Below are 10,000 nucleotides of genomic sequence, written 5' to 3'. Positions count from 1 at the left end.
TGGATGGGAGACCGCCTGGGAATACCAGGTGCTGTAAGCTTTTTCATTTTTCTGTGATGGACAGGAGAGGTGCTGATGCTGCAGGCCTTGAAAAAGTTGGATCAGACACTCATGTGCAAGAATGCATTGAATTCATCCTAGAAAAAAAACACAGTAACATATGAAGAGATTAAAAAGTGCCCAAATGCATTTTTAAAAGGCCCGATTGAACACACAACTGTCGCTTACGGCCATACCACCCTGAACACGCCCGATCTCGTCCGATCTCGGAAGCTAAGCAGGGTCGGGCCTGGTTAGTACTTGGATGGGAGACCGCCTGGGAATACCAGGTGCTGTAAGCTTTTTCATTTTTCTGTGATGGACAGGAGAGGTGCTGATGCTGCAGGCCTTGAAAAAGTTGGATCAGACACTCATGTGCAAGAATGCATTGAATTCATCCTAGAAAAAAAACACAGTAACATATGAAGAGATTAAAAAGTGCCCAAATGCATTTTTAAAAGGCCCGATTGAACACACAACTGTCGCTTACGGCCATACCACCCTGAACACGCCCGATCTCGTCCGATCTCGGAAGCTAAGCAGGGTCGGGCCTGGTTAGTACTTGGATGGGAGACCGCCTGGGAATACCAGGTGCTGTAAGCTGTTTCATTTTTCTGTGATGGACAGGAGAGGTGCTGATGCTGCAGGCCTTGAAAAAGTTTGATCAGACACTCATGTGCAAGAATGCATTGAATTCATCCTAGAAAAAAAACACAGTAACATATGAAGAGATTAAAAAGTGCCCAAATGCATTTTTAAAAGGCCCGATTGAACACACAACTGTCGCTTACGGCCATACCACCCTGAACACGCCCGATCTCGTCCGATCTCGGAAGCTAAGCAGGGTCGGGCCTGGTTAGTACTTGGATGGGAGACCGCCTGGGAATACCAGGTGCTGTAAGCTTTTTCATTTTTCTGTGATGGACAGGAGAGGTGCTGATGCTGCAGGCCTTGAAAAGGTTTGATCAGACACTCATGTGAAAGAATGCATTGAATTCATCCTAGAAAAAAAACACAGTAACATATGAAGAGATTAAAAAGTGCCCAAATGCATTTTTAAAAGGCCCGATTGAACACACAACTGTCGCTTACGGCCATACCACCCTGAACACGCCCGATCTCGTCCGATCTCGGAAGCTAAGCAGGGTCGGGCCTGGTTAGTACTTGGATGGGAGACCGCCTGGGAATACCAGGTGCTGTAAGCTTTTTCATTTTTCTGTGATGGACAGGAGAGGTGCTGATGCTGCAGGCCTTGAAAAAGTTTGATCAGACACTCATGTGCAAGAATGCATTGAATTCATCCTAGAAAAAAAACACAGTAACATATGAAGAGATTAAAAAGTGCCCAAATGCATTTTTAAAAGGCCCGATTGAACACACAACTGTCGCTTACGGCCATACCACCCTGAACACGCCCGATCTCGTCCGATCTCGGAAGCTAAGCAGGGTCGGGCCTGGTTAGTACTTGGATGGGAGACCGCCTGGGAATATCAGGTGCTGTAAGCTTTTTCATTTTTCTGTGATGGACAGGAGAGGTGCTGATGCTGCAGGCCTTGAAAAAGTTTGATCAGACACTCATGTGCAAGAATGCATTGAATTCATCCTAGAAAAAAAACACAGTAACACATGAAGAGATTAAAAAGTGCCCAAATGCATTTTTAAAAGGCCCAATTGAACACACAACTGTCGCTTACGGCCATACCACCCTGAACACGCCCGATCTCGTCCGATCTCGGAAGCTAAGCAGGGTCGGGCCTGGTTAGTACTTGGGTGGGAGACCGCCTGGGAATACCAGGTGCTGTAAGCTTTTTCATTTTTCTGTGATGGACAGGAGAGGTGCTGATGCTGCAGGCCTTGAAAAAGTTTGATCAGACACTCATGTGCAAGAATGCATTGAATTCATCCTAGAAAAAAAACACAGTAACATATGAAGAGATTAAAAAGTGCCCAAATGCATTTTTAAAAGGCCCGATTGAACCCACAACTGTCGCTTACGGCCATACCACCCTGAACACGCCCGATCTCGTCCGATCTCGGAAGCTAAGCAGGGTCGGGCCTGGTTAGTACTTGGATGGGAGACCGCCTGGGAATACCAGGTGCTGTAAGCTTTTTCATTTTTCTGTGATGGACAGGAGAGGTGCTGATGCTGCAGGCCTTGAAAAAGTTTGATCAGACACTCATGTGCAAGAATGCATTGAATTCATCCTAAAAAAAAACACAGTACATATGAAGAGATTAAAAAGTGCCCAAATGCATTTTTAAAATGCCCGATTGAACACACAACTGTCGCTTACGGCCATACCACCCTGAACACGCCCGATCTCGTCCGATCTCGGAAGCTAAGCAGGGTCGGGCCTGGTTAGTACTTGGATGGGAGACCGCCTGGGAATACCAGGTGCTGTAAGCTGTTTCATTTTTCTGTGATGGACAGGAGAGGTGCTGATGCTGCAGGCCTTGAAAAAGTTGGATCAGACACTCATGTGCAAGAATGCATTGAATTCATCCTAGAAAAAAAACACAGTAACATATGAAGAGATTAAAAAGTGCCCAAATGCATTTTTAAAAGGCCCGATTGAACACACAACTGTCGCTTACGGCCATACCACCCTGAACACGCCCGATCTCGTCCGATCTCGGAAGCTAAGCAGGGTCGGGCCTGGTTAGTACTTGGATGGGAGACCGCCTGGGAATACCAGGTGCTGTAAGCTGTTTCATTTTTCTGTGATGGACAGGAGAGGTGCTGATGCTGCAGGCCTTGAAAAAGTTTGATCAGACACTCATGTGCAAGAATGCATTGAATTCATCCTAGAAAAAAAACACAGTAACATATGAAGAGATTAAAAAGTGCCCAAATGCATTTTTAAAAGGCCCGATTGAACACACAACTGTCGCTTACGGCCATACCACCCTGAACACGCCCGATCTCGTCCGATCTCGGAAGCTAAGCAGGGTCGGGCCTGGTTAGTACTTGGATGGGAGACCGCCTGGGAATACCAGGTGCTGTAAGCTTTTTCATTTTTCTGTGATGGACAGGAGAGGTGCTGATGCTGCAGGCCTTGAAAAAGTTGGATCAGACACTCATGTGCAAGAATGCATTGAATTCATCCTAGAAAAAAAACACAGTAACATATGAAGAGATTAAAAAGTGCCCAAATGCATTTTTAAAAGGCCCGATTGAACACACAACTGTCGCTTACGGCCATACCACCCTGAACACGCCCGATCTCGTCCGATCTCGGAAGCTAAGCAGGGTCGGGCCTGGTTAGTACTTGGATGGGAGACCGCCTGGGAATACCAGGTGCTGTAAGCTGTTTCATTTTTCTGTGATGGACAGGAGAGGTGCTGATGCTGCAGGCCTTGAAAAAGTTTGATCAGACACTCATGTGCAAGAATGCATTGAATTCATCCTAGAAAAAAAACACAGTAACATATGAAGAGATTAAAAAGTGCCCAAATGCATTTTTAAAAGGCCCGATTGAACACACAACTGTCGCTTACGGCCATACCACCCTGAACACGCCCGATCTCGTCCGATCTCGGAAGCTAAGCAGGGTCGGGCCTGGTTAGTACTTGGATGGGAGACCGCCTGGGAATACCAGGTGCTGTAAGCTTTTTCATTTTTCTGTGATGGACAGGAGAGGTGCTGATGCTGCAGGCCTTGAAAAGGTTTGATCAGACACTCATGTGAAAGAATGCATTGAATTCATCCTAGAAAAAAAACACAGTAACATATGAAGAGATTAAAAAGTGCCCAAATGCATTTTTAAAAGGCCCGATTGAACACACAACTGTCGCTTACGGCCATACCACCCTGAACACGCCCGATCTCGTCCGATCTCGGAAGCTAAGCAGGGTCGGGCCTGGTTAGTACTTGGATGGGAGACCGCCTGGGAATACCAGGTGCTGTAAGCTTTTTCATTTTTCTGTGATGGACAGGAGAGGTGCTGATGCTGCAGGCCTTGAAAAAGTTTGATCAGACACTCATGTGCAAGAATGCATTGAATTCATCCTAGAAAAAAAACACAGTAACATATGAAGAGATTAAAAAGTGCCCAAATGCATTTTTAAAAGGCCCGATTGAACACACAACTGTCGCTTACGGCCATACCACCCTGAACACGCCCGATCTCGTCCGATCTCGGAAGCTAAGCAGGGTCGGGCCTGGTTAGTACTTGGATGGGAGACCGCCTGGGAATATCAGGTGCTGTAAGCTTTTTCATTTTTCTGTGATGGACAGGAGAGGTGCTGATGCTGCAGGCCTTGAAAAAGTTTGATCAGACACTCATGTGCAAGAATGCATTGAATTCATCCTAGAAAAAAAACACAGTAACACATGAAGAGATTAAAAAGTGCCCAAATGCATTTTTAAAAGGCCCAATTGAACACACAACTGTCGCTTACGGCCATACCACCCTGAACACGCCCGATCTCGTCCGATCTCGGAAGCTAAGCAGGGTCGGGCCTGGTTAGTACTTGGGTGGGAGACCGCCTGGGAATACCAGGTGCTGTAAGCTTTTTCATTTTTCTGTGATGGACAGGAGAGGTGCTGATGCTGCAGGCCTTGAAAAAGTTTGATCAGACACTCATGTGCAAGAATGCATTGAATTCATCCTAGAAAAAAAACACAGTAACATATGAAGAGATTAAAAAGTGCCCAAATGCATTTTTAAAAGGCCCGATTGAACACACAACTGTCGCTTACGGCCATACCACCCTGAACACGCCCGATCTCGTCCGATCTCGGAAGCTAAGCAGGGTCGGGCCTGGTTAGTACTTGGATGGGAGACCGCCTGGGAATACCAGGTGCTGTAAGCTTTTTCATTTTTCTGTGATGGACAGAAGAGGTGCTGATGCTGCAGGCCTTGAAAAAGTTTGATCAGACACTCATGTGCAAGAATGCATTGAATTCATCATAGAAAAAAACCATGACAAAATCTTTGACGAAAACTATAAACAACGTTAAAAATACAGCCACATTCTTGCTGCACCATGCCACGTCTTTAAAAGGCCCGATCGAACACACAACTGTCGCTGACGGCCATACCACCCTGAACACGCCCGATCTCGTCCGATCTCGGAAGCTAAGCAGGGTCGGGCCTGGTTAGTACTTGGATGGGAGACCGCCTGGGAATACCAGGTGCTGTAAGCTTTTTCATTTTTCTGTGATGGACAGGAGAGGTGCTGATGCTGCAGGCCTTGAAAAGGTTTGATCAGACACTCATGTGCAAGAATGCATTGAATTCATCATAGAAAAAAAACACAGTAACATATGAAGAGATTAAAAAGTGCCCAAATGCATTTTTAAAAGGCCCGATTGAACACACAACTGTCGCTTACGGCCATACCACCCTGAACACACCCGATCTCGTCCGATCTCGAAAGCTAAGCAGGGTCGGGCCTGGTTAGTACTTGGATGGGAGACCGCCTGGGAATACCAGGTGCTGTAAGCTTTTTCATTTTTCTGTGATGGACAGGAGAGGTGCTGATGCTGCAGGCCTTGAAAAAGTTGGATCAGACACTCATGTGCAAGAATGCATTGAATTCATCCTAGAAAAAAAACACAGTAACATATGAAGAGATTAAAAAGTGCCCAAATGCATTTTTAAAAGGCCCGATTGAACACACAACTGTCGCTTACGGCCATACCACCCTGAACACGCCCGATCTCGTCCGATCTCGGAAGCTAAGCAGGGTCGGGCCTGGTTAGTACTTGGATGGGAGACCGCCTGGGAATACCAGGTGCTGTAAGCTTTTTCATTTTTCTGTGATGGACAGGAGAGGTGCTGATGCTGCAGGCCTTGAAAAAGTTTGATCAGACACTCATGTGCAAGAATGCATTGAAAAAAAACACAGTAACATATGAAGAGATTAAAAAGTGCCCAAATGCATTTTTAAAAGGCCCGATTGAACACACAACTGTCGCTTACGGCCATACCACCCTGAACACGCCCGATCTCGTCCGATCTCGGAAGCTAAGCAGGGTCGGGCCTGGTTAGTACTTGGATGGGAGACCGCCTGGGAATACCAGGTGCTGTAAGCTTTTTCATTTTTCTGTGATGGACAGGAGAGGTGCTGATGCTGCAGGCCTTGAAAAAGTTTGATCAGACACTCATGTGCAAGAATGCATTGAATTCATCCTAGAAAAAAAACACAGTAACATATGAAGAGATTAAAAAGTGCCCAAATGCATTTTTAAAAGGCCCGATTGAACACACAACTGTCGCTTACGGCCATACCACCCTGAACACGCCCGATCTCGTCCGATCTCGGAAGCTAAGCAGGGTCGGGCCTGGTTAGTACTTGGATGGGAGACCGCCTGGGAATACCAGGTGCTGTAAGCTTTTTCATTTTTCTGTGATGGACAGGAGAGGTGCTGATGCTGCAGGCCTTGAAAAAGTTTGATCAGACACTCATGTGCAAGAATGCATTGAATTCATCCTAGAAAAAAAACACAGTAACATATGAAGAGATTAAAAAGTGCCCAAATGCATTTTTAAAAGGCCCGATTGAACACACAACTGTCGCTTACGGCAATACCACCCTGAACACGCCCGATCTCGTCCGATCTCGGAAGCTAAGCAGGGTCGGGCCTGGTTAGTACTTGGATGGGAGACCGCCTGGGAATACCAGGTGCTGTAAGCTTTTTCATTTTTCTGTGATGGACAGGAGAGGTGCTGATGCTGCAGGCCTTGAAAAAGTTTGAACAGACACTCATGTGCAAGAATGCATTGAATTCATCCTAGAAAAAAAACACAGTAACATATGAAGAGATTAAAAAGTGCCCAAATGCATTTTTAAAAGGCCCGATTGAACACACAACTGTCGCTTACGGCCATACCACCCTGAACACGCCCGATCTCGTCCGATCTCGGAAGCTAAGCAGGGTCGGGTCTGGTTAGTACTCGGATGGGAGACCGCCTGGGAATACCAGGTGCTGTAAGCTTTTTCATTTTTCTGTGATGGACAGGAGAGGTGCTGATGCTGCAGGCCTTGAAAAAGTTTGATCAGACACTCATGTGCAAGAATGCATTGAATTCATCCTAGAAAAAAAACACAGTAACATATGAAGAGATTAAAAAGTGCCCAAATGCATTTTTAAAAGGCCCGATTGAACACACAACTGTCGCTTACGGCCATACCACCCTGAACACACCCGATCTCGTCCGATCTCGGAAGCTAAGCAGGGTCGGGCCTGGTTAGTACTTGGATGGGAGACCGCCTGGGAATACCAGGTGCTGTAAGCTTTTTCATTTTTCTGTGATGGACAGGAGAGGTGCTGATGCTGCAGGCCTTGAAAAAGTTTGATCAGACACTCATGTGCAAGAATGCATTGAATTCATCCTAGAAAAAAAACACAGTAACATATGAAGAGATTAAAAAGTGCCCAAATGCATTTTTAAAAGGCCCGATTGAACACACAACTGTCGCTTACGGCCATACCACCCTGAACACGCCCGATCTCGTCCGATCTCGGAAGCTAAGCAGGGTCGGGCCTGGTTAGTACTTGGATGGGAGACCGCCTGGGAATACCAGGTGCTGTAAGCTTTTTCATTTTTCTGTGATGGACAGGAGAGGTGCTGATGCTGCAGGCCTTGAAAAAGTTTGATCAGACACTCATGTGCAAGAATGCATTGAATTCATCCTAGAAAAAAAACACAGTAACATATGAAGAGATTAAAAAGTGCCCAAATGCATTTTTAAAAGGCCCGATTGAACACACAACTGTCGCTTACGGCCATACCACCCTGAACACGCCCGATCTCGTCCGATCTCGGAAGCTAAGCAGGGTCGGGCCTGGTTAGTACTTGGATGGGAGACCGCCTGGGAATACCAGGTGCTGTAAGCTTTTTCATTTTTCTGTGATGGACAGGAGAGGTGCTGATGCTGCAGGCCTTGAAAAAGTTGGATCAGACACTCATGTGCAAGAATGCATTGAATTCATCCTAGAAAAAAAACACAGTAACATATGAAGAGATTAAAAAGTGCCCAAATGCATTTTTAAAAGGCCCGATTGAACACACAACTGTCGCTTACGGCCATACCACCTTGAACACGCCCGATCTCGTCCGATCTCGGAAGCTAAGCAGGGTCGGGCCTGGTTAGTACTTGGATGGGAGACCGCCTGGGAATACCAGGTGCTGTAAGCTTTTTCATTTTTCTGTGATGGACAGGAGAGGTACTGATGCTGCAGGCCTTGAAAAAGTTTGATCAGACACTCATGTGCAAGAATGCATTGAATTCATCCTAGAAAAAAAACTCAGTAACATATGAAGAGATTAAAAAGTGCCCAAATGCATTTTTAAAAGGCCCGATTGAACACACAACTGTCGCTTACGGCCATACCACCCTGAACACGCCCGATCTCGTCCGATCTCGGAAGCTAAGCAGGGTCAGGCCTGGTTAGTACTTGGATGGGAGACCGCCTGGGAATACCAGGTGCTGTAAGCTTTTTCATTTTTCTGTGATGGACAGGAGAGGTACTGATGCTGCAGGCCTTGAAAAAGTTTGATCAGACACTCATGTGCAAGAATGCATTGAATTCATCATAGAAAAAAACCATGACAAAATCTTTGACGAAAACTATAAACAACGTTAAAAATACAGCCACATTCTTGCTGCACCATGCCACGTCTTTAAAAGGCCCGATTGAACACACAACTGTCGCTTACGGCCATACCACCCTGAACACGCCCGATCTCGTCCGATCTCGGAAGCTAAGCAGGGTCGGGCCTGGTTAGTACTTGGATGGGAGACCGCCTGGGAATACCAGGTGCTGTAAGCTTTTTCATTTTTCTGTGATGGACAGGAGAGGTGCTGATGCTGCAGGCCTTGAAAAAGTTTGATCAGACACTCATGTGCAAGAATGCATTGAATTCATCCTAGAAAAAAAACACAGTAACATATGAAGAGATTAAAAAGTGCCCAAATGCATTTTTAAAAGGCCCGATTGAACACACAACTGTCGCTTACGGCCATACCACCCTGAACACGCCCGATCTCGTCCGATCTCGGAAGCTAAGCAGGGTCGGGCCTGGTTAGTACTTGGATGGGAGACCGCCTGGGAATACCAGGTGCTGTAAGCTTTTTCATTTTTCTGTGATGGACAGGAGAGGTGCTGATGCTGCAGGCCTTGAAAAAGTTGGATCAGACACTCATGTGCAAGAATGCATTGAATTCATCCTAGAAAAAAAACACAGTAACATATGAAGAGATTAAAAAGTGCCCAAATGCATTTTTAAAAGGCCCGATTGAACACACAACTGTCGCTTACGGCCATACCACCCTGAACACGCCCGATCTCGTCCGATCTCGGAAGCTAAGCAGGGTCGGGCCTGGTTAGTACTTGGATGGGAGACCGCCTGGGAATACCAGGTGCTGTAAGCTTTTTCATTTTTCTGTGATGGACAGGAGAGGTGCTGATGCTGCAGGCCTTGAAAAAGTTTGATCAGACACTCATGTGCAAGAATGCATTGAATTCATCCTAGAAAAAAAACACAGTAACATATGAAGAGATTAAAAAGTGCCCAAATGCATTTTTAAAAGGCCCGATTGAACACACAACTGTCGCTTACGGCCATACCAGTACTACGGAACACGCCCGATCTCGTCCGATCTCGGATGCTAAGCAGGGTCGGGCCTGGTTAGTACTTGGATGGGAGACCGCCTGGGAATACCAGGTGCTGTAAGCTTTTTCATTTTTCTGTGATGGACAGGAGAGGTGCTGATGCTGCAGGCCTTGAAATAGTTTGATCAGACACTCATGTGCAAGAATGCATTGAATTCATCATAGAAAAAAACCATGACAAAATTTTTGACGAAAACTATAAACAACGTTAAAATTACAGCCACATTCTTGCTGCACCATGCCACGTCTTTAAAAGGCCCGATTGAACACACAACTGTCGCTTACGGCCATACCACCCTGAACACGCCCGATCTCGTCCGATCTCGGAAGCTAAGC

General features: G+C 46.2%; 33 non-coding genes and 1 pseudogene across 33 annotated transcripts in view; all 34 read left to right on the top strand.

Moving 5' to 3' along the window:
• LOC138587055 (5S ribosomal RNA) overlaps positions 1-40 on the top strand; it is a 119-nt gene extending 79 nt beyond the window's left edge. The window contains exon 1 of the ribosomal RNA XR_011307101.1: positions 1-40. This exon is cut by the window's left edge and continues 79 nt beyond it. This is a non-coding gene — a ribosomal RNA (5S ribosomal RNA).
• A 182-nt stretch (positions 41-222) lies between these two features.
• LOC138586238 (5S ribosomal RNA) lies at positions 223-341 on the top strand. The gene has a single exon (XR_011306327.1). It is a non-coding gene; the product is annotated as a 5S ribosomal RNA (ribosomal RNA).
• A 182-nt stretch (positions 342-523) lies between these two features.
• Positions 524-642, top strand: LOC138586226 (5S ribosomal RNA). Its single transcript, XR_011306315.1, has one exon. It is a non-coding gene; the product is annotated as a 5S ribosomal RNA (ribosomal RNA).
• A 182-nt stretch (positions 643-824) lies between these two features.
• Positions 825-943, top strand: LOC138586214 (5S ribosomal RNA). The gene has a single exon (XR_011306304.1). It is a non-coding gene; the product is annotated as a 5S ribosomal RNA (ribosomal RNA).
• Positions 944-1,125: 182 nt separating this feature from the next.
• LOC138586202 (5S ribosomal RNA) lies at positions 1,126-1,244 on the top strand. Its single transcript, XR_011306293.1, has one exon. It is a non-coding gene; the product is annotated as a 5S ribosomal RNA (ribosomal RNA).
• Positions 1,245-1,426: 182 nt separating this feature from the next.
• Positions 1,427-1,545, top strand: LOC138586453 (5S ribosomal RNA). Its single transcript, XR_011306529.1, has one exon. It is a non-coding gene; the product is annotated as a 5S ribosomal RNA (ribosomal RNA).
• Positions 1,546-1,727: 182 nt separating this feature from the next.
• Positions 1,728-1,846, top strand: LOC138586341 (5S ribosomal RNA). Its single transcript, XR_011306424.1, has one exon. It is a non-coding gene; the product is annotated as a 5S ribosomal RNA (ribosomal RNA).
• A 182-nt stretch (positions 1,847-2,028) lies between these two features.
• On the top strand, positions 2,029-2,147 carry LOC138586191 (5S ribosomal RNA). The gene has a single exon (XR_011306282.1). It is a non-coding gene; the product is annotated as a 5S ribosomal RNA (ribosomal RNA).
• Positions 2,148-2,327: 180 nt separating this feature from the next.
• Positions 2,328-2,446, top strand: LOC138586179 (5S ribosomal RNA). The gene has a single exon (XR_011306271.1). It is a non-coding gene; the product is annotated as a 5S ribosomal RNA (ribosomal RNA).
• A 182-nt stretch (positions 2,447-2,628) lies between these two features.
• LOC138586168 (5S ribosomal RNA) lies at positions 2,629-2,747 on the top strand. The gene has a single exon (XR_011306260.1). It is a non-coding gene; the product is annotated as a 5S ribosomal RNA (ribosomal RNA).
• A 182-nt stretch (positions 2,748-2,929) lies between these two features.
• LOC138586156 (5S ribosomal RNA) lies at positions 2,930-3,048 on the top strand. Its single transcript, XR_011306249.1, has one exon. It is a non-coding gene; the product is annotated as a 5S ribosomal RNA (ribosomal RNA).
• A 182-nt stretch (positions 3,049-3,230) lies between these two features.
• Positions 3,231-3,349, top strand: LOC138586144 (5S ribosomal RNA). Its single transcript, XR_011306238.1, has one exon. It is a non-coding gene; the product is annotated as a 5S ribosomal RNA (ribosomal RNA).
• A 182-nt stretch (positions 3,350-3,531) lies between these two features.
• On the top strand, positions 3,532-3,650 carry LOC138586133 (5S ribosomal RNA). The gene has a single exon (XR_011306227.1). It is a non-coding gene; the product is annotated as a 5S ribosomal RNA (ribosomal RNA).
• Positions 3,651-3,832: 182 nt separating this feature from the next.
• Positions 3,833-3,951, top strand: LOC138586121 (5S ribosomal RNA). The gene has a single exon (XR_011306216.1). It is a non-coding gene; the product is annotated as a 5S ribosomal RNA (ribosomal RNA).
• Positions 3,952-4,133: 182 nt separating this feature from the next.
• Positions 4,134-4,252, top strand: LOC138586452 (5S ribosomal RNA). The gene has a single exon (XR_011306528.1). It is a non-coding gene; the product is annotated as a 5S ribosomal RNA (ribosomal RNA).
• Positions 4,253-4,434: 182 nt separating this feature from the next.
• On the top strand, positions 4,435-4,553 carry LOC138586340 (5S ribosomal RNA). The gene has a single exon (XR_011306423.1). It is a non-coding gene; the product is annotated as a 5S ribosomal RNA (ribosomal RNA).
• A 182-nt stretch (positions 4,554-4,735) lies between these two features.
• On the top strand, positions 4,736-4,854 carry LOC138586108 (5S ribosomal RNA). Its single transcript, XR_011306204.1, has one exon. It is a non-coding gene; the product is annotated as a 5S ribosomal RNA (ribosomal RNA).
• A 215-nt stretch (positions 4,855-5,069) lies between these two features.
• LOC138586752 (5S ribosomal RNA) lies at positions 5,070-5,188 on the top strand. The gene has a single exon (XR_011306813.1). It is a non-coding gene; the product is annotated as a 5S ribosomal RNA (ribosomal RNA).
• A 182-nt stretch (positions 5,189-5,370) lies between these two features.
• On the top strand, positions 5,371-5,489 carry LOC138586407 (5S ribosomal RNA). Its single transcript, XR_011306487.1, has one exon. It is a non-coding gene; the product is annotated as a 5S ribosomal RNA (ribosomal RNA).
• A 182-nt stretch (positions 5,490-5,671) lies between these two features.
• Positions 5,672-5,790, top strand: LOC138586096 (5S ribosomal RNA). Its single transcript, XR_011306193.1, has one exon. It is a non-coding gene; the product is annotated as a 5S ribosomal RNA (ribosomal RNA).
• A 170-nt stretch (positions 5,791-5,960) lies between these two features.
• LOC138586085 (5S ribosomal RNA) lies at positions 5,961-6,079 on the top strand. Its single transcript, XR_011306182.1, has one exon. It is a non-coding gene; the product is annotated as a 5S ribosomal RNA (ribosomal RNA).
• A 182-nt stretch (positions 6,080-6,261) lies between these two features.
• On the top strand, positions 6,262-6,380 carry LOC138586073 (5S ribosomal RNA). Its single transcript, XR_011306171.1, has one exon. It is a non-coding gene; the product is annotated as a 5S ribosomal RNA (ribosomal RNA).
• Positions 6,381-6,562: 182 nt separating this feature from the next.
• Positions 6,563-6,681, top strand: LOC138586528 (5S ribosomal RNA). Its single transcript, XR_011306600.1, has one exon. It is a non-coding gene; the product is annotated as a 5S ribosomal RNA (ribosomal RNA).
• Positions 6,682-6,863: 182 nt separating this feature from the next.
• Positions 6,864-6,982, top strand: LOC138586895 (5S ribosomal RNA). Its single transcript, XR_011306950.1, has one exon. It is a non-coding gene; the product is annotated as a 5S ribosomal RNA (ribosomal RNA).
• A 182-nt stretch (positions 6,983-7,164) lies between these two features.
• LOC138586645 (5S ribosomal RNA) lies at positions 7,165-7,283 on the top strand. The gene has a single exon (XR_011306710.1). It is a non-coding gene; the product is annotated as a 5S ribosomal RNA (ribosomal RNA).
• Positions 7,284-7,465: 182 nt separating this feature from the next.
• Positions 7,466-7,584, top strand: LOC138586061 (5S ribosomal RNA). The gene has a single exon (XR_011306160.1). It is a non-coding gene; the product is annotated as a 5S ribosomal RNA (ribosomal RNA).
• Positions 7,585-7,766: 182 nt separating this feature from the next.
• On the top strand, positions 7,767-7,885 carry LOC138586050 (5S ribosomal RNA). Its single transcript, XR_011306149.1, has one exon. It is a non-coding gene; the product is annotated as a 5S ribosomal RNA (ribosomal RNA).
• Positions 7,886-8,067: 182 nt separating this feature from the next.
• Positions 8,068-8,186, top strand: LOC138586445 (5S ribosomal RNA). Its single transcript, XR_011306521.1, has one exon. It is a non-coding gene; the product is annotated as a 5S ribosomal RNA (ribosomal RNA).
• A 182-nt stretch (positions 8,187-8,368) lies between these two features.
• On the top strand, positions 8,369-8,487 carry LOC138586938 (5S ribosomal RNA). The gene has a single exon (XR_011306990.1). It is a non-coding gene; the product is annotated as a 5S ribosomal RNA (ribosomal RNA).
• A 215-nt stretch (positions 8,488-8,702) lies between these two features.
• On the top strand, positions 8,703-8,821 carry LOC138586038 (5S ribosomal RNA). The gene has a single exon (XR_011306138.1). It is a non-coding gene; the product is annotated as a 5S ribosomal RNA (ribosomal RNA).
• Positions 8,822-9,003: 182 nt separating this feature from the next.
• LOC138586027 (5S ribosomal RNA) lies at positions 9,004-9,122 on the top strand. The gene has a single exon (XR_011306127.1). It is a non-coding gene; the product is annotated as a 5S ribosomal RNA (ribosomal RNA).
• Positions 9,123-9,304: 182 nt separating this feature from the next.
• On the top strand, positions 9,305-9,423 carry LOC138586015 (5S ribosomal RNA). Its single transcript, XR_011306116.1, has one exon. It is a non-coding gene; the product is annotated as a 5S ribosomal RNA (ribosomal RNA).
• A 182-nt stretch (positions 9,424-9,605) lies between these two features.
• Positions 9,606-9,728, top strand: LOC138587361 (5S ribosomal RNA; annotated as a pseudogene).
• A 215-nt stretch (positions 9,729-9,943) lies between these two features.
• The window catches only part of LOC138586004 (5S ribosomal RNA), a 119-nt gene continuing 62 nt past the window's right edge, over positions 9,944-10,000 (top strand). Inside the window, exon 1 of the ribosomal RNA XR_011306105.1 lies at positions 9,944-10,000. This exon is cut by the window's right edge and continues 62 nt beyond it. This is a non-coding gene — a ribosomal RNA (5S ribosomal RNA).

This window comes from Semicossyphus pulcher, unplaced genomic scaffold, assembly GCF_022749685.1.
Source record: "Semicossyphus pulcher isolate SPU_LCO1_2020_fin unplaced genomic scaffold, fSemPul1.0.p SCAF_11, whole genome shotgun sequence".
In the NCBI taxonomy this organism is placed as follows: Eukaryota; Metazoa; Chordata; class Actinopteri; order Labriformes; family Labridae; genus Semicossyphus; species Semicossyphus pulcher.
This window is presented reverse-complemented; position numbering and strand designations above follow the sequence as displayed.